The sequence below is a fragment of the Oreochromis aureus genome, linkage group 14, assembly GCF_013358895.1.
Source record: "Oreochromis aureus strain Israel breed Guangdong linkage group 14, ZZ_aureus, whole genome shotgun sequence".
Taxonomy (NCBI): Eukaryota; Metazoa; Chordata; class Actinopteri; order Cichliformes; family Cichlidae; genus Oreochromis; species Oreochromis aureus.
The window spans coordinates 17583416-17607050 of NC_052955.1; the positions used below are offsets into that span (position 1 = coordinate 17583416).

Below are 23635 nucleotides of genomic sequence, written 5' to 3' on the forward strand. Positions count from 1 at the left end.
TGGAGTCGTTACAGTACACTAGGACCAGTTAGGTTCGACTACTAGAGTAGTAATGAGTGCAGCATGTAATAAAGACCACAGACCAGAAAATAAGTTTAAATTGCCGGCTTGTTATTTTGCAAAAAAAAAAAAACAGATAATAGACAGTTGACAAACATTATATAAAACATTCAAATTCACATTTAAAGAAAACGAGGTATTTTCTTTCCTTTTGTTCAGTAATTTCTGTTAATTTATCCTATTTATTTCAAAACCTCTTATTTGGCTTTAAAAGGATGTTATCTTCAACCTAGGTTATTGTTTTATTCATTTCAAGTTCTAAGTTCAAGTTTATCCTTTGACCTATTTGAATTAACACTGTGTTATTTAAATCAAGCTTAGTTCTTTTAAGCCCAAGATTTAATTTAATCTTGGTCTAAGTTCACCTGTACATTTCAACCAGTTCTTATTTTGTTTTAACCCAACAAAATTATTTACATTTCCATTAACACCATTACAGCATTAAAATGTAAGGTTGACCAAAATAAATTACAAAACATGTAAAAACTGAAAACAATTCAGCAAAAGGCTGAACAAATCCCTTAAACAAACAAATAAACAAAAGAAAATTGTCTCTGTGTCCTTTAACTATAAATCCTGGAATTGCTCTGAACGATTATCCAATGCTTTGAAAGTCCACTGTTCTTTTGCAGAGGTGTATGGATTAATCCTACCAGTTTTTAGTGAAAGAGTTCAACGTCCAGCAGGGGCGGTTTTCCTTTTTCCTGCTCGGTACAGTTCAATGGGTCCCTGGGTGGCTCGCCATCTTGTTTCTCGCTCAGCGGATCAAACTCCGATTCTAGCTCGGCATTTCCGATCCAAACCTTAATGGCCTACCATAACAACAAAGCAATATACATAAACATTTGAAAATAACACACGGGTAGCCCTTAAATAACAGTAAAAGTCCGTTTTTTCCAGCTTATTCAGTCTTAAATGAGGTGACGCCAATATGGGCGCTGAAATACCGTCAAAGGCCTTTGAACTACAGCCTGTGTGTCGGTTAAGCACCAATCCACCGTTTTTAACATAAAACAGCATAAATCTGCTACCTTGACTTTCCATTTGCATGAAATGAGCAATATAATACAACAAAACATTTCTTGCATGAAATAAAATACAATTTCTGAACTCACCAAGTCCCGTTCGGTTATGTTCACAACGTCACCAAGGCAAAGACAGGTCGGAAAAAACAAAATATATTCTCCAGAGTACAAAAATGGCTTTATGTAGGCTTCTGACTTGTTTTTAATATTTTTTCACTGTTTAGGCAGCAGCTCATAACGACTATCTGCATTTCTCCTCTCCAGCATCAAAAGAAGGAACAACCCGATTGGGTGTGGCTGATCACAGGAGTCACGCTGCAGCGCACCCTTTCACAATAAGAGTCTGAACACATATTTTAGCCATTTTACCTTAATTAACATAAAAACACCATAAATTAGCAAGTTTTTAACCTTTTAACACGTTTTTAAACACAATTGAAATCTTATACCATGAATTATATCATTGCTGATGTTTTTAATGAATTTCCTTAACCATTATGTTCTATTTATCACCTGTAATATGTTTCTTATGACTGTTTTTACTAACAGGCTTTTGTTTATTGACAACTATGTTAACCAGGGTTACACCCTCCCTCTTAAATGTATGCAAGTCCCTTTGCATAATGCATAGATCAGACTACCTGGATATCATGGATTTCAATAGAGCCTGTCACAGCTTCACTTAAGCTTTGGAACAAAGATTGAACTATGCCAACAAGAGGGTTGCCTAATTGAGGGTAAGTTAAGTGCTTGGGCTTTGTTCTCTCTCTGGATGATCTTCTGACCGATTGCTCTGCTTCAGGGTCATTTCTTTCAGTTTCATTGTTTACAGGTTCAGGTCCGTTCACCTGAGTTTGAGTTGCTTCCTCATCATTAGTTTTCGTTGAGTCCGATACATTGTCCATTTCATTTTGTTGAGTCATTTGAGCTCTTTCCTTTGCAGGTTCAGGCACGTTTTCCATTTCAGGTATTTTGTCATTTTCAGGTAAGTTTTCCATATCCGGTAGGTTTCCACAATCAGGTAAGTGTACAGTTTCCGTCATGTCCATGTGCTCTTGAGCAATATCAGGCACTGTCACATGTTCTGAGACTTGAGAATTGTCTGATTTGGGTTGCTCATTAGCATGGTTTGACTTAGCCTTGGGAGGAAAGACTACTTTGTATTCCTCAATCGACCTTGAGATCTCCTTGGGAGGAGGTGGAGGGTAATACAGAGAGTAGTTATCCTCCTCAGAGTGGTATTCAAGTTCAGGTTCATCAGGATCAGTTGTTGGGTGTTGACGTGTGCTTGGCCGATGAGGCTTTACTTGGACTGCTGGAGGATTTTCAGGGGCAGTTGGCAAAAACCCACAAGGTAACAAAAGGTCTCTGTGGAGAGTTCTAGTGGGACCATGGTGATACTCAGGTTTGACTGTGTATACTGGGAGGTTGTCTTTTTGACTTACAACCACGTGGACGATGGACTCCCACTTATCAGCCAATTTGTTTTTTTCCCTAATCCGAACATTCCTTACAAGCACGCGATCTCCAACACCTAAGACAGATTCCGTTACATGTTTGTCATATCTAGCTTTGTTACGTTCAGCAACTTTGTTAACATTTTTGGTAGCCAGTTGGTAGCTCTCCTGAAGGTGAGATTTGAGGGCTTTAACATACTGTGAGTGAGATTGCTGCTGGCGATGGTTCAGGGGACATTGAAGGCAAGATCAATGGGTAACCTAGGCTGCCTGCCAAACATTAACTCGTATGGCGTAAATCCTGTACTTTCATGTTTGGTGCAGTTATACGCATGCACAAGAGGCTTAACAAAGTCACGCCAATGTTTCTTGTCTTCGTCTTTGAGTGTACCCAACATGTTTAGCAGGGTTCTATTAAACCTCTCCACAGGGTTTCCCCTGGGATGGTAGGGTGAAGTTCTGACTTTTGAATTCCAGCTAGGTCGCATAACTCTTTGATCGCTTTTTGATTCAAAGTCTGCTCCCTGATCGCTATGCAACTTCTCGGGAAAACCGTAGTGGATTATAAAGTTTTCCCACAGGGCCTTGGCTACAGTTTTAGCCTTTTGGTTGGGAGTAGTCATGGCTACAGCATACTGTCAGAAAGAAATCTGTAATAACTAAGACATCTTTAGTGTTGCTGCGATCTGGTTCAATTGTCAAGAAATCAATACACACCAACTCTAGAGGTCTGGTGACTTGAATGTTTACTAGGGGTGCCGCCCTCTCTGGCAGGGTCTTTCTGCAAATACACCTGCTGCAGCTTTTGATCCTTTGTTCTATGTCTGAGGCCATTTTGGCCAGAAAAATCTGGTTCTGGCTAAATCAAGGGTCTGGTCAAGACCAAAATGACCCATGTCATCGTGAAGGCTTTTGAACACCATAGGTCTTAGACTTTCAGGAAGAACCAGCTGGTACTGGGCCTCTTCATCTACTTGCCTTTTTCTGTACAAAATCCCATTCTGCAACTCAAGTTTGTTTAACTCACGCAGAAGGATGCTAAGTTGTGGGATCTCGTTGCGCACAGTAGGAGGAGAGATGTTTCACCTGTTTCAAGCTGGTGTATGATTTCATTGATAGCAGGATCGTTTCTTTGACTTTGTCTTAACTCTTCTTCTGACAAGCTTGGAATGACAGGAAAAGCATCACACTGGTCGAAACTGTCGGGAACAGCATCAACGGACATAGACAGAGATGTCACGAGTGGGCAGGCGAGAGCATGGTCTGTGTCAAGAGACTGGAGGACTAGATGTTTCTCACAGATTGCACTGACAGCTTGAGAGGGAACGTGAGTGAAAGGATCGGTGCCAGGCAAGTGGTGTTGCACAAACTGACGGATCCGCCTCCTGTTCCTTCAGAGAGACAAGGTCATTTAATGGCTCGAGATGCGGACGACGAGACAGGCCATCTGCGTCCATGTTTTGTTTGCCTGCTCTGTACCTAAGCTGGAACTCAAAAGAGGACAGGGCGGACAACCAGCGATAGCTCGTCGCGTCTAACTTAGCGGTGGTCAAAATGTAAGTTAGAGGGTTACTGTCAGTTATTACTGTGAAAGGACTGCCATATAAGTAATCGCAAAACTTTTCCGTTACAGCCCATTTGAGGGCAAGAAACTCAAGCTTATGAGCAGGATAACGGCTTTCGCCGATAGTCCTCTACTTGCGTATGCAATTACCGCAACTCTCCCTCCTGCTCTTGATAAAGAGCTGCCCTAACCCAGTTGTGCTTGCATCTGTGTGTAATACATAAGGCAACTTGGGGTTGGCAAAGCCTAAAATTGGGGCAGAAGTCAGTTTGTCTATAATCGCCTCAAACGCTTTCTGACAACTCTCTGTCCATCTCTCCCCAAAAGGAGCTTTTGGCTGAAAGTATTGGATGTAGTTGGACTTAGAGCCATTGCTTTTCCGCAGTGGGGGGTATCCAGCAGTTAGGTTGGTAAGGGGTTTTACGATCTTAGAAAAGTCCTTAATAAACCGTCTGTAATACCCCGCAAACCCTAAGAAGGAGCGGAGTTCTTTCAAGTTCTTGGGACTTGGCCATGTTTTTAACGCTGCTACTTTTTTCGGGTCTGTTTCTACACCGCTTTGGGAGACAATGTGCCCTAAGTACCGAACTGACGTCTGAAAAAACATACATTTTTCAGGCGATAGCTTCAGACCGTATTCTTTGAGACGATTAAGCACGTGGAGAAGGCGGGTCTCATGTTGTTCGAGGGTTTCGGAGTAAACTATAAGGTCGTCTAGGTAGACCAGGACTTCCTTAAGGTTGATGTCGCCCATACATTTCTCCATCAGCCTTTGAAATGTGCTGGGAGCGTTTGTTATGCCTTGGGGCATCCTGTTGAACTCGAAGAACCCCATCGGACATACGAAGGCTGTTTTGTGCTTATCTGCCTCATCCACTTCGATCTGGTAGTACCCGCTTTTGAGGTCAAGAACCGAGAACCACTTCGATCCTGTCAAGGCGGAGAACGCTTCTTCCAAATTAGGAAGCGCCAGAGGCGTCTTTGATGGTGTTCAGATTCAACTTGCGGTAATCTACACAAAGTCTTACGTCTCCATTTTTCTTCCTTACCACCACTATCGGTGAGGAAAATGGCGACTCGGATTCACGAATGACACCTGCATCGCTTAGCTCCAGCAAATGCCTCCGTACAGCGTCAAGATCTTGTGGTCGTACGGGACGGGGTCTGTGTTTAAAGGGGGTTTCATCGCTCAGTTTGATTTGGTGCTTCACTTTGTTAGTGCAACCAAAGTCTGTATCGTGTAGTGCGAAAACCTCCGACATAGCACTTAACTTTTGTGTGATTCGTTCTTTCCATTCAGCAGGGACTGGAGAATCAGCAAAGTTAAGGTTAAGCTCAGCAGGGTTTGAGCTGGGAGTCTGTTTAGACTGCTCTGTGATCTGACTGTTTGGTATGATCTCTTGAATAGCATGCATTTCAGCAATGACACTTTTCGCAGGGATAACTATGTCATGCTTACTTTCATTTCGCAGGACCACTGGAAGCTTTTGTGAGGGTTTCTCAGCAAGGGTAAGTAGACAGTTGGTGACCAAGACACCACCTGGCAAGGAGGATGTAGAGGGGGTCTCGACCACTACCCACCTGCCTGAGTGTTCAGTTTTTGCGTGCACCAAACCCTCTAAGACTCGACTTTGGCCTGCAGGAATGACTTCAGGCTCCTTCCCTGACAGAGTGACAAGACCAAGGCTGTCGTCCTCTTTTTGCTTGTGTCTTTGTTGTAACACGCTCAGTACTACTCTATAACCATAAGGCAGGATACTGAGGTCTGTATCAGCCAAGGAGAGGCTTTCAAAGACAAGGTCAAGAGTGTTAGTGCCAATTAAGAGAGAAGACTGAACACTAGAGCGTGTGTCTGGAACAATTAATGCAAGAGAAGACACAGCAAGTTCAGTACCAAAACAGCTCTTTGGAAAGGTAATGTCGACACAAATATAGCCTGAATATGGGACATTCTGACCATTTGCAGCTTCGACTTCTAGCAGGTCCTGTATTGGATGGATTTCAAGGTCTGCAAGATTCTTTTCATAGAACGACCGGGACACTGTGGTCACTTATGATCCGGTATCAAGAAGGCAGTTGCAAGCTTGATCATTGATTTTTACTTGAGCAGTGTACTTAGCTCCAATTAGACCTTTGGGTAGTTTCACAGTGGCTGATTTACTGTTTGAGAATCGGTTTTTGGGCTTATCTGAAGGTTCGGTGGGACTGGTTTTATCCGTAGCACCCATTTGTCCCACAATGAGGGCTCCCTTTAGTTTAAAGGCTGTGTTTGCTTGTTTTGTCTATCCCACAGTAACTGTTTTTCTTTCAACTGTTTCCTTTTGTCAGTGACTAAAGACGGGTTTGGGTCATTTGGGCACACAGAGGCAATATGGCCGTCTTCGCCAAGACTGGAAACAGTATCCAGGCTTGGGCCTACTCTTCGCAGCTTGGGATGTCAAGGGGGTTTGTTCTGGTACTTTAGAGTTGGTCTTAGCATTAGCTTTTGGAGGGTTGGACTTTTTCCTAGGAGGGTTCGGGGTTAATGTTGCGAGATGGCTTTGGAGCTGACTGATTTGTGCCTTTAGTTCTGTGACCAGATCTTTTTGAGCATCTACTGGTGGGTCTACTTTCTGGGGTTTCAATCTTGTCAGTTCACTCTGCAGCGCAGTTATTTGTGTTCGCATTTCAGTTAGATCATTTTGCATGGTGAGCGCAGGAAAGTCAGCATTTGCAGCAATAGAGTGAGAGGCTACTTTTGGTCTGGTGGCAGCAAAATGTTTTTCATTCGGTTTTCTTTTGCAGTATGCTTGTCCTCTTCCACTCTCAACTGTAGCAGCAGCTCAGTGAATGAGGGGGTTTGTCTTTTTCCTTTCGAGCTGAAGATCTGTTAACAAGGCATTATCCCAACACCCCGACAGAATTGACGCAGAAGGTGTCGGTCTACTTCACCAGCTACGACACCACCTCTTTTCAGAGCTTCTGAGAGAGCTGTTTGCAAGCGATGGAGGTAGTGTGAAGGCTTTTCACCTGCATCTTGCAATGTGTTGAGGAATTTGGCTAAAAGCTCATCGCCATCCTCCACAGTGCCAAAAGCTGAATAGAGTAGTTCAAGATAAGCTGAAGGCAAAGCTTCAGGGCCCAGAGGTTTCACCACGTTGGCAGCAGGCGGTACAAGACTGTCTAAGATTTTCCGCGAGCGTTGCAAGTCAGACAGATTGGGATCTTGAAGTAGGAGCTCTACACTGTGGCGCCATGTATCAAAGTCCACCTCATGACTAGGACAGGGCAGTTTGCCTGAAAAATTTCTGAGGCGGAAAGAGGCGTTCACTGGTGAGACAAGAGCTTCACCGCACAATGTGCTCTACTACAACCTTTTGCACCTCAGGGTGTGTTATAAAGCTCTGTGGAATGGTAGTTTGTAGATCTGGTTGTGTCTGGTTGACTGACTCAGAATCGCTGATGCGTTCGTTAGCTTTGATTGGTTCTGCAGTTTCACTTTGGATAGGTTGGTCATTTGCTTGTACCTGGGTTGTTGGTTCACTTTGTGCATCTGGGGTAGGAGCTTCTATGCTGTGTGTGACTGACTGAGCACATTGGGAAAGGTGTTCATGCAGAACAGCTTCAAAAGATTTGCCACTAAGTTTAGCAATGCTTTGCAGTTCATTGAAAAACTGTTGGTGGCGACGTTGGTAACAGCTGCGATGTACTCAGGTGACAGGGCTCAGATCTGATAAGTGACTTCATTCGGACATTCAAGTGTGTAAGGTAGTAAGGGTTCAAGTGTTGACAGAGCAGCCCCCCACTCTCATACTCCACAATAACATTTCTGTGGTAAGAAGACTTGGGATCATCTATCTTAAGGGTTCTCGCTGTTCGACCATATCTGTTTAAAAAGTCTTTTAAAGCTTCATCAGCGTCTGTGCCTGTAATCCCACTAACAATAACTGAGTTTGGGATTTTAACATTCTCTCTGTCAACTATTTCCATTTTGCCGGACTTGGCCTATTTTTGAGGTCTGGGTCAGGAAAACAACCTTGAGGAATCAATTACTACTCCTGGCTGGCTCGCCACTTCTGTAACACCTCTGGAGTCGTTACAGTACACTAGGACCAGTTAGGTTCGACTACTAGAGTAGTAATGAGTGCAGCATGTAATAAAGACCACAGACCAGAAAATAAGTTTAAATTGCCGGCTTGTTATTTTGCAAAAAAAACAGATAATAGACAGTTGACAAACATTATATAAAACATTCAAATTCACATTTAAAGAAAACGAGGTATTTTCTTTCCTTTTGTTCAGTAATTTCTGTTAATTTATCCTATTTATTTCAAAACCTCTTATTTGGCTTTAAAAGGATGTTATCTTCAACCTAGGTTATTGTTTTATTCATTTCAAGTTCTAAGTTCAAGTTTATCCTTTGACCTATTTGAATTAACACTGTGTTATTTAAATCAAGCTTAGTTCTTTTAAGCCCAAGATTTAATTTAATCTTGGTCTAAGTTCACCTGTACATTTCAACCAGTTCTTATTTTGTTTTAACCCAACAAAATTATTTACATTTCCATTAACACCATTACAGCATTAAAATGTAAGGTTGACCAAAATAAATTACAAAACATGTAAAAACTGAAAACAATTCAGCAAAAGGCTGAACAAATCCCTTAAACAAACAAATAAACAAAAGAAAATTGTCTCTGTGTCCTTTAACTATAAATCCTGGAATTGCTCTGAACGATTATCCAATGCTTTGAAAGTCCACTGTTCTTTTGCAGAGGTGTATGGATTAATCCTACCAGTTTTTAGTGAAAGAGTTCAACGTCCAGCAGGGGCGGTTTTCCTTTTTCCTGCTCGGTACAGTTCAATGGGTCCCTGGGTGGCTCGCCATCTTGTTTCTCGCTCAGCGGATCAAACTCCGATTCTAGCTCGGCATTTCCCGATCCAAACCTTAATGGCCTACCATAACAACAAAGCAATATACATAAACATTTGAAAATAACACACGGGTAGCCCTTAAATAACAGTAAAAGTCCGTTTTTTCCAGCTTATTCAGTCTTAAATGAGGTGACGCCAATATGGCGCGCTGAAATACCGTCAAAGGCCTTTGAACTACAGCCTGTGTGTCGGTTAAGCACCAATCCACCGTTTTTAACATAAAACAGCATAAATCTGCTACCTTGACTTTCCATTTGCATGAAATGAGCAATATAATACAACAAAACATTTCTTGCATGAAATAAAATACAATTTCTGAACTCACCAAGTCCCGTTCGGTTATGTTCACAACGTCACCAAGGCAAAGACAGGTCGGAAAAACAAAAATATATTCTCCAGAGTACAAAAATGGCTTTATGTAGGCTTCTGACTTGTTTTTAATATTTTTTTCACTCGTTTAGGCAGCAGCTCCGCAACGACTATCTGCATTTCTCCTCTCCAGCATCAAAAGAAGGAACAACCCGATTGGGTGTGGCTGATCACAGGAGTCACGCTGCAGCGTACCCTTTCACAATAAGAGTCTGAACACATATTTTAGCCATTTTACCTTAATTAACATAAAAACACCATAAATTAGCAAGTTTTTAACCTTTTAACACGTTTTTAAACACAATTGAAATCTTATACCATGAATTATATCATTGCTGATGTTTTTAATGAATTTCCTTAACCATTATGTTCTATTTATCACCTGTAATATGTTTCTTATGACTGTTTTTACTAACAGGCTTTTGTTTATTGACAACTATGTTAACCAGGGTTACAATATGGTCCGAGGATGAGGAGCCGGATTCAACCTCTCTGCCATTACCGGCAACCACCACAATCTCCTCTCCCATTTACAGCAGGAAGTGTCGGTGGCGCAGGCAGCGAACATTCCCTCGGCCGGAACCCAGGACTTCACCAGAGCAAACGGCTATGGTGAGTGTAAAAGATACTGAACAGTTTACTGGGTCTGAAGGCCCAAGGTCTGGTTACATTATGGCTGAGAAGAAAAAGACTGTTTTTTCTGAAATCAAAATTTCCTACTTGGGTGATCTAAAAGACTGTTCTCCTCATGCTCCTCCTACCCATAACAATGCAAAGAACTGGTTATTCTGTTCCGTCTGAGTCTGGACTAATTAACATCGTGTCTGCTAGCTCAGATTCTGTTAAGTCAGAGATTATTAATTCAGAGACTGTTTTTCCTAAAGCTACATTTTCCAGGTCCCTGGGGGTCAAAAATTTGTGTATTTCTTTTAAACCCAAAGACAAAATAACAAGCACTGCAAAAGAGAACTCTAGGTTTGTGCCCACGAAGATGGATTCTATGGCAATTCCTGAGACTGTCACTCTCTCCGGGGCTTCCCCAGAAGCTGAGTTTGTAATTTCAGCTGACTCTGGACCCCTGGAGGTAACAGAATCCGCTCAGACTGTGAATATTATTGACTGTTTTTCGGCTTACTCAGAGCAGGAAATAAATACCTCTAAGACTGTTTTTCCTGAGACTGCTCTCACCCAGCCTGCCCTGTCAGAACCTCCCTTAGCAGCCCCGTTTCCTGTTCAGCAGCCATTAGCTCCATCATCCACTCAACCACCTGCTTCACTTCCACCACAACCATCATTACACTCGGCCATTCAGGCTGCTGCTCAGTCAGTCATTCAAAATGTAGTCCTGCCACTAATGCAGTCTGCAGCTCAGCCATTAGGCGCCCGGCCTGCAGCCCAGTCAGCCACTCTATCATCCGTTACACCTCCACCACAATCATCACTGCTGCCCGCAGCACAGACCTTAGCTCTGCTCCCTGTAGCTCAGTCTCCTGTGTCCTCGCTAGCTCAGTCTCCTGTGTCCCCGCTAGCTCAGTCTCCTATGTCCCCGCTAGCTCAGTCATCTACTCAACCACCAACTCCACTCTCACCACAACTGCCACTACAGCCACTAGTTCAGTCCCCTGCAGCTCAGTTGCCACTAGTTCAGTCTCCAGTGTCACCCGTTCAGTCGCCACTAGCTCAGTCTTCAGTGTCCCCGCTACCCGTAGCTCAGCCTTCAGTGTCCCTGCTACCCGTAGCTCACCCATTAGCTCTGTCATCAGCAACTGCATTTGCACCTGAACTGTTAGCTCAGTCGCTCTCAGTTCAGTCCCATGTAGCAGGTCAGTCCCCTCTAGCAGTTCAGTCTCCTGTTCAGCTACACACTCAACCACCTGGTCATCTACACATTTAGCCAGGGGTCTCGACACCCTCTGGCCCTGCATCTGCTCCTGCTGGAGGCTTGAGTAAGCCAATCCAGCACTCTGCGCCGCCATCTGCCTCATCTGCTGGAGGTTCTGGATAGCCCGGCCAGCACTTCCTCGTGTCCACTGGGTGTATTAGAGAGCCCGGCCAGCACTTCTTCGTGTCCGCTGGAGGGTCTAAGGGACCACTTCAGCCTTCTGTCTCCGCTGGAGGGTCCGAGGGGCCTGTTCAGCAACCTGTCTCTGCTGGAGGGTCCGAGGGGCCCGTTCAGCAACCTGTCTCCGCTGGAGGGTCCGAGGGACCGCTTCAGCCCTCCATCTCCGCTGGAGGGTCCAAGGGATCTATCCAGCCTGCAGCGCCTCCGCCTCTTGCTTCCACACCGTTGGGTCCTGCCTCGTCGGGTCCTGCGGTTGCCACGCCACTTCCTCGTCCACGCCTAGCATGGCTGGCTTTTCCACGGTCATCTCCTCAACATCACCGGCCACTTTCCAGGTCACTGGCTGGGCGTCATCGCTGTCGTAGGTGACCTCCGGACCTGCTTCGTCTGCATCGCTGCCGCTGGCTTCGCAGCCAGCCTCCTGACCAGCTCTGTCGTCGCCGCCGCTGCCTTCAGCGCGGCCGGCCTCCGGATCTCCTTCGCCTGTGTCGCCGCCGCTGCTGTCTGCACGGTCAGCCTCCAGAACTGGACTGTTTTGGACTCCTGTGTTGCCATCCTCCGGGTTGGCCCCCTGAATTATTGATGAACTACTCCCTGTGTGCTAGTGTTTTTGGTGCACGTTTTGTTTTTGGACTCTTTGTGCTCCCGTTTTTTGTTCCGTACCAAACAAACTTAAAACGTTAAAACTAATGTCACCAATTGATTTTTACCTTTAAACACAAGTATATTGTTTTAAATTTAATTAACAAACAAATATTTCAATACAACAAAATGCAGTAAATTAAATCCAACGTAAAAAAGTTCATTTAAAATGAACAGCACTTTAATTTAAAGAGGATTGTCCTAATAGGCTCTCCGTACTTCTGAGTTTGCACATGTGCAGTGTGGAAGTTTGATCAGCTGCCACTTTCAACCGAGATTTGCATGTGCTTAGTAGCCTGGATAGAATCCATCGCCATTTGGTAAGTACAACAATTTAAGGATGACAAATTTGATTAATTAAACTAACTGATGAACATCTGACACTTTCGGGAATACTTTTGCTTTTTTTTTTTTTAAAAAACAAATGATGTATGGTAAAGATTTTTAACACTGTAGCTTGTATACCTTTCTCACATGGTAGCAGTATGAAGACATTTAACAAATACTTGGACCCACTTTGGTGTAATTTTCCAAAAATCTTTTGCAATTCATGTTAAGCTGAGACTTGCCTACTAAGACCAACAGTTTTAAAATTACTCTCAATATCTACCGCACCTGCTCCCTGACATCAGTAATGACCACCGGAATTGCCAGCGATCCTGTAGTTTGAAGAATGCAATGTATATATAGTGTATTTTAGAAACATGCATCAATTAAATTGCTATGTTGTTTGAAAGAATTCTACCCCATGTTGATTTCTGGTTTAGTGTTAAACTGAGTGATTTAAGCGATTAACAATTTGATTTGTAAAGTATAAGACATGCATTCATCTGTTTTCATTAAAGTGGAGAATTATGTGTAATACTGTTATATGTAATGCAGTATAAATAATGGCAGTAGTATAAATAAAATTAAAGACGAATTGACTCTTATTGTTAAAAAACTCAACTCCTATTATAGAGAACACTATCGAGCCTTTGAGTTGCATCCAACAAGAGAGTTCACAGCAGTTGATCAGAAGGAACTTGCTGACCACTATCCATTGGCTGAATACAAAGTTGGATCCCTACAAATAGTAACTGACAAACTGGACAAGGAAACCAAGCCTTCCTTAACAATGGTACTCTTCTGCATCCAAGTACCAAACTCAAATCTGATATACTGGAGAGTTTGGCATCAGAAATGGTCAAATACAAAATCTATTCTTCCAGCAGAGAATTTGATAATGTAGCTGAGGACCTGATAACAAAGTATCCATGCTTAAAGGAGCAAGGTTCAGTCACTGGCTATTATGGATGGAAAATCAGCCTGAAATACAAAATGACAAACTACCAAACTAGACTAAGGAACATTGGCTGCCAAGAGCTGACAATTAATTCAGTGAAAGAAAAGCGGAGTGGCATGGGTCCAGGTCCCAACCAGGTGAAGAAGCCACGAAAGGCAGAAGTCAACTTCTGTCCAGATTATCCACCAGGCGAAACTAAAGAAAGCCTTGAGGAAGAAAGGAAAGCTCTTCTACTAGAGGTTAAAAAGAATAAAGATCAACTAATAAAAAGAAAAATGGAAAAAACCTTTGCCTACCGAAGACGGGAAATCATCAAAGACATGCCATTCATTGCAGAGGTCAAAAACAGATGGCCTGCCCTGTTTTCTGAGACTGAGGTAATTCTTAGTAACTTTGTTATTGCAAGTCAGTTTCATAATCAATCAATCAATCAATCAATCAGTCAATCAATCAATCAATCAATCAATCAATCAATCAATCAATCAATCCAAGCTTTATTCGCCACATGCAGGTTGCCCTGCAGTGAAATGGGACCCCCCCCCCCCCGACCTTACACACACAACACAGACATTACATGGGGATACAAGTCGGAGATCGGTAGCGTTACAGAAAAAAACACTGAAATGTACATTACAATGGGAAAGTACAAGAGGAAAAAAAGAGACCTCTCCTCATGCTGTGCTCTCATGGTAGGACAGCATGAGAACAGGAAACAAAAAAACTCCTCTGCACAAAAAGCACATAAATGTCCACAACACAACATTATGAAGGACATGACAAGCCACAGGGTTGGGTGGGGGGTGAGGAGTAATCCGAAGCGAACACAGCAGCTGCCCTGCCCAGCGCTACCATTCCAGCGCGGGCTCAGACCCGCCGTGTTCCCCCGCAGGAAACAAGCATCGAAGGCGTTGGAAAGGGAGGGGGGATGAGTGTGTGCATATCAGTGTGTGTGTGTATGTGTGTGCGTGTCCAAAGTTCAGCTGAGACAGTGTCCTTCGCCCTGCCAGGCTAAGTAAACAGTCTTCCAGCCAACCCAGGTGGCCTTGCATAGAGTGGGAGGAACAGTCTAAACACAATCGTTATCAGGGAGTTTTTGTTCGGCTCCAGCCTTGAGCTCTCAGCTGGCGCCGAAGGGATAGCTGAGTTATGATGGTGGTTTTCTTTTTATGTGAACAACTCATGAGAATTTCAAAGTTGTTCTTAACACTCCAACACCGACACTGGTCTCTCCATTTCCCGTTGGAGAGCCACTAACTTCTCCATGATGTTATCCAGCTTGCGCTCCGTGGTCTTGTCATTCTTGTGCCCAGAGAGCCGATTCTGAGACCTCACGACCGCAGTGAGCTGTTCTAAGATGTTATCCAACTTTCGCTCAGAGGTGTTATCCTGGGCGAACTTTTCCTTGATGTAATCCCATGTATGTTCAGAGGTGTTATTCTGAGTATTCACTGCAGCTGTGAGCTTCTCCAAAATCTTAACCATGCTGCACTCAGTGAGCCCATTCTCAGAAGCACTGAGTAAAACCACGTCGTTGGTACCTGCGCATCTTGTACTATTTGATTGACCTATCATTGGTCAATGGCTGGCTCCTCTATCGCCGTCATCTCACCCAGAAGCAGGAGAAGAAGTATATGCCACTTCTTGACTTCCGTGTTCAAGTTGCAGATGCCCTCATCAAGGTTGGCAAACAGGCTGACTTGAACAGCAGGAAAAGAGGACGACCGTCATTGGAAGATGATCCAACATCCCATCAAGCTGCCCCACCTCCACTTCAGCGGATCGTTGCACCATCGGTTGACGTCAGACTCGACTGATGCGATCATTTTCCCATTCATGCTGAGAAACGTGGACATTGCAGACTGTGCAAGAATGGCTACACGCAAATGGCCTGCCTGAAGTGCAAAGTACTTCTGTGCTTTACGAAAGACAAAAACTGTTTCTTGGAGTACCACACCACAAAGTGACATGCCAACATGGCCTACTCAATGAGGATTTGAGATTTTGGATTTGGATCCCATATTGTTTTTGTTGTTGTTCTGTTACTGAAAAGCACTTTGTTACATTGTTTTGAAAAGTTTTATACAAATAAAGTTAATGTTCATATCATATTCAATCTTCAGTGTCAATTTACCACACCGGGCCAATGTTGTAAATCCGCAACATCCCAGAACTCCTTGCATGTGAAGGTCTCACTAAAAAAAAAGTCAGGATTCTATTGTACTACCCCATATGATAATTTTCCCCAAATATCAGATTTTTCCTGTAACTAAAACTTAATTTGTGCCTGAGAGGGTTAATAGAGAATATTAAAACTAATTTTTAATGTTTCAGGTTGTTGCAGAGTTCACCCGCATCACCATGGTTCCTTTGTTGTCGACTTTCATGGCCAAGCTGGACCACTACGCTGACCACCTTCTTAGAGTGTTGAAGAAGAAGGGGGGGAACAGCTAAACACAATATCAACGTAATCATGGCAGCCATGGATGGGGTATGTATTTTAGTTGACCTAGATTGAGTGCTGAAATTATTTGAATGCTTCTTCAACTTCTGTGTCTTGCAGAATACAGATGCTGACTTTCTGCAGTCTGCCTAATTTATTTGACAAATGTGTGTTACATGTTTAATGTTATTGGCCATAAATGTGCTGCAAAAATGCGTGGAGTGAGGCTGATGCAGGGCAGTGCTGAACCCTAAAGGCAACATGTAAAACAGGTGCACGTATATGGATTCATAGTGTAATCACATTACACTGAGAGCGCCACTGACACAGTGGATAAAGCAGCGCACTTAGGGAACATCAGTAAAATTCACAAAGGGCAAATTGACACCAAATCAGTCCTAAGAAATGAAACGCACCAATTTTATGTCAATGCATTTCCTATTTATAAATTAATAAATTAATGTAAAATTAATGATTTTTATATAATTGCTTCTAGGTCATATGACCAATTTATTTACTACACACAAAAACATGAGACTCTCCAAACTTAAATTTTAATGCATCTTCTATAGGGCTGGGCACTTATCGCATCGCTTATCAATATTGTGACAACACACGTCCTATGTGATTAAAATGATAAACTGCTTTCAAACCTCTAAAAAAATGATAACTTAGTTGAGACTATTACTTCCATTAATGTCAAACGTATCATCAATTCAGCAAGATAAATAACTACTGGTTTGTCTAAATAGCACATTTGCTAAGTACAATTTGCAGTATTTCTATTTGAGAGGCTGCATTGATAGATTTATAGGCAAAAATACTATTATGAACTATTATCTTTTATACACATTTGAATTTCTTCAGAAGGTGCTGATGGAGTTGGATGGGAGCAACCTATCCATGAAGGTGCAAGTTCTGAAAAACAAACTGAGTGAAACAGCCTGCAGTGAACTATAGAGGACACTGAACTGGTTTCAGGTTCTCGAACTCTTCTCCTTGCACTTTATAAACTGTTCAGTTGGAATTGCCACAAGAACTTCTGCAAGGCCTTTCACTTTTCTGCGTTCTTTGTTCTTGAACTTTTACCAACATCCAACTACACTGAAAAAGACTGCTCCTAACTTTGGACTTCAGTTTAAGTTTTGAAGAAAAGGTTATTTTTCTAAATATGGACAAAAATGACACTAAAATAATTTCTACCTGCTGTTTGCAGGGCTGTATTGTGGGCTTTTCATTGTAGCCCAATCAAGTTTAAATTAAGTCATGTTAATGTTAAAAATATTGGAATCACAACACTTTCCAGTTTTAATCATTTCAGTTTAACATGACATTCTGTATCTTGTCTTCCTGCACTTAAAATGCACTTGAATATATGTGAAGATTGTTCAGGAAAAAAGATCCAGAAGCATTTGAATTGCTCAAAGTTTGCTTCAAGTTTTACACAAAGTGTTATTAAAGTTAGGTTAAATGAATAAACTTGTGTTCGATTGATTTAATTTACAAACTTAAATAGAGTAATTTGCAATTTTGTTAAAGTGATTAAATCCTATAGTTTCAGTAGAGCATGGTTTGGTTGAATAGATTTATCAGATTTACTTAAAATTTCGTGTTCAAATTAAATGTATCATACATTTTATATTTCACTAACCCAGTTGTGTGGAACCAGTGAAACCAAACAACCTCTAGCGAAGCGGATGGCACAACACAGAAGAGCAACCTCATCAGGCCAGGACTCTGCAGTCTATTTACACCTACAGGCCAGTGGACACTCTTTCAACGATGAGGATGTACACATCCTGGACAGGGAGGAACGCTGGTTTGAGCGCGGAGTCAAGGAGGCCATTTACGTGAAGAGGGAAAGACCATCTCTGAATCGAGGAGGGGGCCTAAGGGTACATCTTTCGCCATCTTACAACGCTGTGATTGCAGCCATTCCCCAACTCTCTGTGAATGGTACTCATGGCCATTGATCAGTGTTCTTTGATCAGTGGGTTTTGGTCAGTGGTTGTTGATCAATGGTCATGGGAATTTGCACAATTATGATTAAGGAACTGACCTCACAGCCCATTGTTCCTTCAGTGGGCTGGTTTCAGTCATTATGCAAATGTACTGTTTATAAGGTTTGGGGAAACCTGCAGTCAGCTGAGACTGAAGAAGTCACTTGGATGAGTGATTTAAACGTTTCTCCCACAAAACGCTACGTCCAGATGAACAGATTCAACTTTTGGAGATTTACTTTCCTGGATGATTGAGAATGCATCAAGACATATCACAATAACGTTGCAGCGTTGGTATTTAAGGATTAAGTGAAAATAAATAGGCGGAATTTGTCCCAGCAGCCCCCAGTTCTCAGGACCACTGTCCCCAGCAATTTCTAAAAACGTGTTCCGTCTTTATATCAGAAACACACACTGCAGTCAATTATTTCACATTTGGCAGTGACGGGAGGGTTAAGTAACAGTCAGTGTCTTGTAGGGTTGGTGTGAGTATAGTGGGGTAATCTTAGATGGCAGTCAGTGCAGAAAACCAAAGAAGTATCTAACATGACTGAAACTGAGGGACTTTTTGTGAACAGCTTAAAGCTCCTCAGGATGGAAAAAAAAAATCAACCTTCTCCCCAGTCTGAGGTCCAGAAAGCTCTGGAGCAGGTTATCATCAAGGATGTCTCTGTACATTGCTGCATTCATCTTTCTCTTGACCCCGACTAGTCTCCCAGTTCCTGCTGCCAAAAAACATCCCCACAGCGGGACGCTGAAACCACCATACTTCACTGTAGAGATGTATTAAACAGGTAAGGAGTGGTGGCTGGTTTGCTCCTGATGCGATAGCTAATAATTTTACTAAAGTTTTTTTTTTTTTAATCTATCATCCAAAGATCTTTTAAAGGCATCATAGTAGGCTTCTATTCCAACTGTATATAAGTGCTTCTTGTAAGTGAATAAGTCATCCTCTTTGCTTTTGCTGGGACTTGGGCAGCTGTGGTATTACAGGACTGGTGTAACAAGTTAGGCACAACTGTCACCTCTGTGCCACCTTAACAATGGTGTCCACAACAAAAACTCAAGTTTACTGAGGTTGTGTGTGTCACTGTGCCTGCAAGCAAATATGCGAGTCTTATGACAACCCACATAACGCCTACCTTTTTGTCTGCAGATAACACTTTGATAAGTCACCGCTCAAAATGTTTAGAAGATGAGGAAAAAAAGTAAACGCAGCACACAGTTTATCCTAGCCAGCATGTGTTTGGGGTGGAAAGTTCATAACAACTTAGCAGTCATTGTAGCAGGCAGCATGCAAACATATTAGCATAAAGTTTGATGTTAACATAAGCTAAACTGCTATCAGCTAATATGGTTTATCATTTAAAATGTATGAAAGCGGCTGCCCCTCTGTTGGTCTTCCTTGGTCTCTTGTGTTCTGGGGGCCTCTGGATGTCTGGAGTTTTGATCTCCTCCATACCTGCTTCATGCCCTGGAGGTCGGGGCAGTGGCCCCCACACCCTCTAGCAGATCATTGCATGAAGGAACCTTTTAAAAAACAAGCGCGTTCATGCTCACAGGTGTACACACGGGTGATCACACACACAAACTACACCCTTTTGGGCTCCTACCTCAAAGCACACTGTGCGCTGTCGATCTCACGTGCTGCACCATAATGTTTAATATTTAGTATTTACTGTCATATTCCCATATATCATTGTGATCTTGTTTATTACTCTTGTCTTCTTCTGCTTGCTTTCTTTTTTCTTTCTCAACAGGTGATCCAGGTGATCGATATATGTATTTTTTTTTTTTTTGTCTGCTTATTCTGTTGGTTTTGTTTTTGCCCTTTTCCCCGTCCCTCTTCTCAGGTTTTTTTTTTTTTTCCTCTTTCTTTCTCCCTTTCTTTCCACCAGTCAAGTCTGTCCCGTATTCAGCAAGTGAAAATAAAATAAACAATAAAAGGTGAATCAGATGGACCATTACGGCAAGGCTGGGATGGTCCATTTGGTAAAGTAAATCCGTTGGGCATCTTTCTTCGCCTTTAGACAATAATTCTGATGGCAAAAGAACCAAACGGGACAGGTTAAAAAAAATAAAAAAAAATAAAAATAAAATAAAATGTATGAAAGTTATTAATTTTATGCTACTTTCTTGCAATAAGCTAAATTATAAATGGCATGCTTGGTTATGTTCTTGAACCATACAATTGAATGGATACATGTACTGTAAAGGCCCCTATTTAATAAATTAATAATGCCAATGAATGATAAATAGTTAATTGCCAACATCATGGACACAAACATGTTATAAAGACCCAAAACACTACCTCAGAGGTCCAACTAAGAATTAATTTCTACTTGTAACTACTTATTATTCGGTCACCTTAGTTTAAGGTGAAGTTTTTTTTACATGAGAACGTGATTCATGTCATGTAATGGATGATATAGTAGTGGAAGTGTTTCTTTAGTGAATATGTGAGGGACATTCAAGCTATAAGCAGGAGAAACTGATAAAACTGCCTGTTTGAATATGTTGGTTACAATTTTATATTGCATGGTTAACAGGACATAATGTCCTTTTAAAGATTAAGACTTTAAAAGGACACCAGCATACCATTTTCAAACACTTAACTAATATTGTATTAAGATACCTTTCTAGTTTATTTTAACCAATACACTGAACTATCATCTTTAGAAGCCTACATAGACCAAATAGTCTATAAGGTCTAAAAATTGATGCTATAGAGACCTAATCACCCAGTAGAATATTTAACCCGTCATATGTCTTTGGCCTATTGTCCGTCACCTACATATAACAACTGCACATTATTAAGACTCAAACGACTGCTTACACATCAACACTGACTTGTCAAAGTTCGTTTAAAATTATATATAAAATTGCTAGCTCAAGTTGATGACATAGGTTACAACAGAGGTTCTTTCTTAAATTTCTTTTCATGATTATTTGTTAGTAACTACTTGTAGAAGACAACAGATACACTGAATTGTGATGGAAATGTGTTCCAAACCATCTCATACATAACTCCAATTCCCTCCCAGTATTCCTTAAACCTGTTATTGTGTGTTATGTGTGCGTTTGAGGATTTCATTTAGTAAAATATCACTTTGCATTTGCAAATCCAAACTTTGAAACTAAAACCTTCATTGGAAAAACTTTACAACAATGATGGTGAAACCTACTTAACAGCAAAGCCAGACACAAATAACCAATTTTCTGGCTATTTATTGCAAACACAAGTGATATTTGCGCAGAGTTGATCCTCTGTCCCCTATGTTCATGTATTTCCTTTGACAGTCCCGTGCCCTGCGTCAGTGTATTCTGTTTTGCTCCCTCCCTGTCTCCCTAACCGCTTTGTGTCGTTATTGCCCTTTACATGATAGAGCCTGCATTTTATCTTCTTTGGAAAATGCTAGTTGCGTAATTATACGTAAGCCAGGACTGCAGATGTTAGGGCGTAATGACACAGAGGCCAATACGGAATGCAGCAGGCGATTTCTGCTATGTGGTAACTGTAGGCTAAGACTCTGGTGAGTCAAGAGAAAATTTGTAATCTGATAACAGTTTTGGCAATGCCACACCACATACCTGATTACTTTATTAACTTTATTTGACAAGTATACCAACCTAGAAGCTGATATGAATGTAATAGTTTGATTAAGAAGTAGCCAAAGTATGGAAGTGTCTTCATTCTGACTGCTGCACCTTTCTGTGCTTTTTATGAGACACATCATGATCATTATGTTTAGCATATCTATATAATGCAATTACATGGTTAGGTGCAAATGTGTTGTACAGTCACACTATTTAACCAAAGATATGAACCTAATTAGCTAGGATGCATGAAGCCATACTGTTTTGATAAAGTTCAGAGGAAACAAAGAAGTCTATATAAAAAAATGAACAAGCTGAGAATCCATTTTCCTATTCTATTTATATCATTACGAAAACTGAGGGATGTGAGCCAACATTTGTGAGCCAACAATTCTCTTTTTTTAGAACTGCTTCTGTATTTGCTGTTTGTCATCACTTCATTATGTGATACACTTTAGTGACACAGTGTTTCCCAACACCCAGCTATGACTGTTGCGTTTTCCTGTTTCATGCGCTACAGTGTACCAAAGTTTCTACCAAATGTTATGGATTTTTTATTAACAAAGTCTGCAGACATGATGAGCAGTAGCTAACACTTTTTAATTCCCAAGTGCTTAAGAGAGCGAGAGCATTGAGCGGGGCAGATCCCAGCACAGTACTTGTTTAAATACAGTCAAACAGTACAAAAACATTCCCCACCTGCTGTTTACACCCTTGACCCCCATCAACAGGAAATAATTTACACCCCCCTTATCTCCTCTTACAGGATCACCTAAAGATTGCTTCCTGTCTCCCACACTTCCTGAGATGAGATCACCAGGCCCCACCATCTATTTAACTGTGTGAAACAGATGTATAAAACCAAGTGATACAAAAGCACTATTACTAAAACATGTGACCAATACATCAAATAAAATAAATTTCCATCACACAAGACAAGTTTTTTTTCCTTTCTTTCTTCCTTTCTATTCGGGTGTCAAAAGTGTTCAGTTTTAGTTGCGCATACACGTATACATTTGTATCATGCTTTTAAAAAAAAAGTGACTTTGAATGATAAAAAAGACCGTATGAATACGATTCCAAAAGTGTTTAGCACTGTTGCCTCATGTTGTACAAACCTCCTAAATGGCTGACACCTTTCTACCCCTGTGTGGGTTTCCGTCCTGTTCTCTGTATGGAACACAATGATCTAAAAAACATGTTCTGTTGTGGGTCCTAACTGTAAATGATTAGCAACATGAACTATGAAATCAAATTAACCTTATAAAAATAAAAGACAATGGAAAATTTGTATTTGTGATAAACTTTGCCCTCACTTCAAATGGGTGTATAGCCATAAATAAAAACACAGGGATTACAGAGGATCGATGTCATGTGAGCAGGAAACCCTTTAATTCCATTCATTTCATGGGTCTCTGTACTGTACTGGGAATAAGACAGGTAAAATTAAACTGGAGCAATTGTTTATTTAAAAGGTTGGCAAGTTAATAGGGCATAACATAAAGTCAAATAAATCTACAATGACAGAGAGTTATTAAGTTATTAACATAAAAAAGACATTTCTTAATCCGTTCAGTATAATCTGATCATTTTCAGAAAACAAACAAAAAAGTCAGAGGAAATGTCAGTCTGTGTTACTGAATGGAGAAAAAGTTGGTGGTTCGATCCCTGTCTGCTCCAGTCTGAGTACTATATATCCTTGGGCAAAGATACTAACCCCAAGTTGAATGTGTGCGAATGTCAGATAGAAAGCACTTACATAGAAAGAGCACAGAAAAAAAGTGCTGGTGTGAATGGGTGAATGAAGCAAGTCGAGTAGAAAAGCGCTTTATAAGAACCAGTCCAATTACCATTTACCAATCCAGTAGAGTTGTGTGTGTGTGTGTGTGTGTGTGTGTGTGTGTGTGTGTGTGTGTGTGTGTGTGCGTTTTAGTAATAATGTCCCTAACTGCCCCTCATACCAAACTCTCTGTCACATTGTCACTTGAATTTGGATGTAGTCAATTTGTGATGCAAAAAAAGGTACTGTAGGTACTGGGTTTTTTTTTTTTTTAAATTAGCAACAAATAAAAACAGTTTTCTATTTACCTTTATTGTTTCATTCCTTAATGTATCCAGTTTAAAGTTTCAGAGCTCACACATGCCATTGTCACCTACACTGTAAAATGTAATTCTAGCTGTTTGTTATTTCAACATATTATTCTATATCAGTTTGACGAT

General features: G+C 41.4%; 1 protein-coding gene and 1 long non-coding RNA gene across 2 annotated transcripts in view; both read left to right on the forward strand.

Annotated features, from left to right (window-relative positions):
* The window catches only part of LOC120432856, a 520225-nt gene that overhangs the window by 23137 nt on the left and 473453 nt on the right, over nt 1-23635 (forward strand). The window lies entirely within an intron of this gene.
* On the forward strand, nt 12339-22335 carry LOC120432861. The gene is made up of 3 exons (XR_005608141.1): nt 12339-12413; nt 15710-15866; nt 22182-22335. It is a non-coding gene; the product is annotated as an uncharacterized LOC120432861 (long non-coding RNA).